This window comes from Bactrocera neohumeralis, unplaced genomic scaffold, assembly GCF_024586455.1.
Source record: "Bactrocera neohumeralis isolate Rockhampton unplaced genomic scaffold, APGP_CSIRO_Bneo_wtdbg2-racon-allhic-juicebox.fasta_v2 ctg5935, whole genome shotgun sequence".
Classification (NCBI taxonomy): Eukaryota; Metazoa; Arthropoda; class Insecta; order Diptera; family Tephritidae; genus Bactrocera; species Bactrocera neohumeralis.
The window spans coordinates 2,520-6,803 of record NW_026092830.1 but is presented as its reverse complement, the minus strand read 5'-3'; the positions used below and the strand labels follow the sequence as shown (position 1 = coordinate 6,803).

The 4,284-nt window shown below is 53.2% G+C and overlaps 1 pseudogene; it reads right to left on the bottom strand.

Moving 5' to 3' along the window:
* Positions 1-2,169: 2,169 nt before the first annotated feature.
* On the bottom strand, positions 2,170-2,822 carry LOC126767396 (40S ribosomal protein S3-like; annotated as a pseudogene).
* Positions 2,823-4,284: the final 1,462 nt, after the last annotated feature.

Here is a 4,284-nt window from a genome sequence, read left to right as displayed (position 1 = left end):
CCACCACGGGTTGGGCAGGCGGTATGAGGGAGGTGAGCCTTGACAGCGACGGTCTGCTCTCCCACCGCAGCGATTTGCGTCGCTGCTGCTGTTGCTGCTGCTGCTGGTGTTGAGGTGTTGGTGAAAAAAAGGAAGTCGCCTCGAACTCAGCTGAGGCAAAAAGACTGAGCAGCCTCCGGCGTTACGGGGTCGCTGGAAAACGCTGGGCTGGTTTCCCTGACCTCTCTTCCATCGTTTTCGTTTACCAGCATGGTGTTTTGCAACGCTACATCCTGCTCTTCGGAAGGATACATGACGTCTGCCGGATCTCGTCTCACCAAATCGAGCGCGCTGGCGGGCAACAAGGGGTTGACCCACTGTGGGTCCTTGCCGTTCGTGGGTGAGCCGAAGCGGCTTTCCTTGTAGAGCAGGGAACCGTACGCCAACGTGTCCTTCCCGGTGATACTCTTGAGCTGGGGCTCGTTGCTGCTTGCCACGTTGGCCGCCGCCAGTCCGATGGAGAAGCGCCGGGTTCGCGGGAATGAGGATCTGGACGAATCCCCGAAGCTGTCCGCCAACACAGTCGCCGATTGCCCCAGACTGAAGCTGGTGCTCGTGCGGCGGTGCGGTGTCTGCTGCGCTTCCCGTGGCGACGTGATAGGGGACTCCGCATCCACCACAAGAAACACCTTTGGCGTCCGGCTGCTGGAGCAGTTGACGTTCGAAGGGCTCACCAGCATTTCGCTCGTCAAGTTAAACCCATCGCCCTGCCGCTTTGGCGTTACGGTAAAGGCGGTTGACGGACTGATCGGCTTCTCCAACCCCAACGAGCTTGCACTCGAGGAAGGTATCTCCGTAGCGGTTAGAGTGAGCTCGTGCGTTCTGCGACCATCCAGCATGCCTGCACTACTGTGGTGTGTCGTGCTCTCCGAGCCTTTCTTGTCCGCCTTGCTGGAAGGCGACAGCGACGACGGCAATGGCGGGGTCAAGGGTACCATTGGGAAGGCCGGCGCGCCTTCGTGCAAGGACTGCTTCGTGGGGCGCGGGTGGGTTGGGCTCAGTGGCTCCTCCAGCGTCACTACCGTTGCTGATTTCGACCACGAAGAGCGTGAAGCATGACGCTGCTGGGCTCCCTCCGCAAAAAAAGGGAAGCGACAAAGGGTGCATGCGTGGGTGAGGTGATGAAGACGGGCTTCAGTCTGTCTTGCGGAATCGGTGATCGCGGTGAAGGCTGTGGGAGACTGCTGTGACTACTGCGACCACCACGGATGCCAAGCTGCACCTTCCTCCGAGAGCTTCTCTGCGATTGACCTCCCGGTTTGCCAAAAGACTCCATGGTTGGCCGAACTAAGCAGGAACACCAGAAAACAAAACAAAATACGCACACGTAAGAAGGGAGAGTGTTAGTGGTGTCCGTAACGCAAAAACAAACAGACCACGAACAACAAACCATGGAAAGAAAGAAGGTGAGAGTGAGTGTGTGAGTGTGAAAAAAAAAAAAAAAGGATGCTGCGCCTTTCTTCTTGAGTTTGTGCAGCCAAAAGTCAAGAGACAGTACCTTCTCAAAGAGAGGCGCCGTTCGTTCTTGTTACGCGTTTCTCCTCCGTTCCTTTCAAAAAAGATAAAGAAAAAGAAAGAAGGAAAAAAAAAGAGAGTCAGCGGGAAGAGTGAGAGAGTGAGGAGAGCGTAGCCGAGTAGTAACACGCGTCAAGCACGCAGGCAAGACCTGCAAAGGAATTCCATCCTTTTCCTTTTCTTCATAGTCCGTACGTGGGAAAGAAGAAAAAAAAGGAGCGAGAGAGTGTGCGAAGGGATCTCGCTGTTTTCACTACTGCGCCTCTCTCTTCCGTTCAGACTCCGTTCTCCCTTTTCCAAAAAAAAAAAAAAAGGAAAGGTGTGGTCGGCAGGTCTTCCCGCCCTACAACGCACGACACGTTTCAGGTGTCGTTTCTGTTCTCCTTCGCATTTTTTTTTTTGAGTTTTACAAGAGAAATGAAAAAGAAACAAAAAAAAAAAAAAAGGGTTAGCGAGTCGCCAACGAGGGAAGTGGACTTCCGTTTCTCAGCGGAGCGAGACACCTGCGTGCAAAAGACCGCGCATCCACCACGCAGAAAGAGAGAGAGAAAAAAAAAAGAGAGAGGATGAGAATCGCTCACCGTCCGCCTTTCCTTGCATTTTTTCCCCTGTACCTTATGCGGAGATAGCCTTGGGCTCGATGACGGTGATGACGTCAGGGAGCTCCTCGGAGGGGCCGATGCGGCCTTCGGGGTCGATAGGCAGCATAATCTTCACGCGGCAGCCGATGCAGCCGGCGCGGAGGTAGCAGTGGCGGAGGCGGCGTCGACAAAGGTTTTGTGGGCGGTACCCGACTTGATCATGTAGCCATCGCGGAAGGTCATGCTCTTCGCGCGCTGGCCCTTGATCTTTCCCACCGACGGTGACCTCGCAGCCCTTCGCGCCAGACTCCATGACGTAGCGGATGATGCCGGTGGCGGCGCGGCGGACCTGCAGGTTGCTGAGGAGCTTGAAGCGGAGGACTCGACCTGCGCCATGGCGGAGAGACCGCGCACCTGCACGTGCTCGACAAAGAGCTGGAGCTTGCCCTCCTTGTAGCGAAAGCGCTGCTGGATGCAGCTGGTCAGCTCACGGATGCGGCGGCCGTTCTCGCCAAGGGCCTCGCGGGTCTTGGTGACGCGGATCACAATCTCCGTGCGGAGGGGAGTCACGGAGTACTCCACGCCAGCGAAGCCAGCCTCGGCGAGCTCACGCTTGAAGAACTCGAAGAGCTCAGCGTAGAACACGCCGTCGCGGACGGTCATGCGCTTCTTGGAGAGAGGACCCATGATTGCTTGTGGCTGAAGGGGAAAAAACTGGAACGTCCAAACCTTTACAAGTGTAACGTAAAGTGTGAAGGAAGGGGGGGGGGGGGGAAAGAAGATGAAGGAGAGGTAGACAATCACAATGGAATAAAAAAAGGAAGCAAAAAGCGGGCAGGAAAGCAAGGGAGAGCAGTTTTTTTTTTTTTCAGAGAGTAGAATGTATGTAGGAGTGTGTTTGTGTCTGTGTGTGTGTGTGTGATAGCTCGTACAACGAAGAGAAACAGAGTTGTTTGTCGCAGCTGACATGATCAGTGGGAAGGAAAGAAGTGACACCTTCTCCGCTTGTCTGCGAGCGTTAGTCGACCTTTTTTCTTTGTTCCACCTTCAATGATGTGTTATTGCGTTTTTTTTTCTTTTCGTTGTTCAGGGTTCTTTTTATTAGTTCAATGAATGTGAGAGCTGCATAGCTCCGTGTGCCTTACAACCGCCTTGAGCGCAACAGTTCGCAAGAAACAATGCTTCATTATCTCAGTTTCCCTTTCCATAACACTCAACTCGCACTTATCGTGGCTACCACCAGGTATGCGCGCTTCTGCTTCTCTCTGCCTTCTTCTTTAAAAAAAGTGTTTATTCAGGGAAAGAGAGAATCACACGGTCCACCATGGGGCACCCCGCGGACGTGCTCGGGCTGCGTTGCTCCAGCTTGAAGCCCAGCGCCACAAGCTGCTCAACCTTTTCATCGACAACCTTGGACAGCTCTGTGAACTCCTCAGGGGTCATGGAGTCAAAGGCGTCGTGCATGCCCGCAATGTTGTGCCTCACTGTGATGAGCTTCACGTTGGTGCGAAGTGCTTAATTTCTTCAGGAGAGGATGCCATTGTGTTTGGCGTGGGGGCGACGTCAACGTCGCAGATGCCGCGTTTCTTGACCTCCTCGAGGACCTCAGGGTGCGCGAATTCGTGGAAAACGGCGATGTACATGGCGTACGCTACTTTTCTTTATTTTCCTTTGCTTCGCTTTTTGTGTTAGACGATATGTTTCTGTGTTTTTCCGCAAGTCAATCGAAACGAGCAAGGCAGAAAGCAATGGCAATGTCTCCTCTTTCTCTTTCAGTGTGCGTTTTTGTGTGTCTGTAGTGTGACGCAAGAAGAGGTAAGTAGGTGTACACAAGAGACGTTGAGTTCTAGCCGTTTCCACACAAAGGTACCCGTAGCGTACGAAAGGGGAAAAGAAGGAGAGGGAGAAAGAAAGAGAGAGAGACAGACAAAGTGGACAAGAGGAAAAAAAACAACAAAAAGAGCAAACGGTACATCGGATCAAAGGCTACTAAGAGTCGCCTTCTGGTACGAGCATCACTACGTTCATGAAGCCCGCGCCAGGAGCGCACCAAAGGGCGCATTTGACCGATACGGTTCATTGTGTTCCGTGATATTATTCTCTCTCTTTCTTTTTTTCGTCTTTTTCTTTAATTTCTAACTTAGGTGTC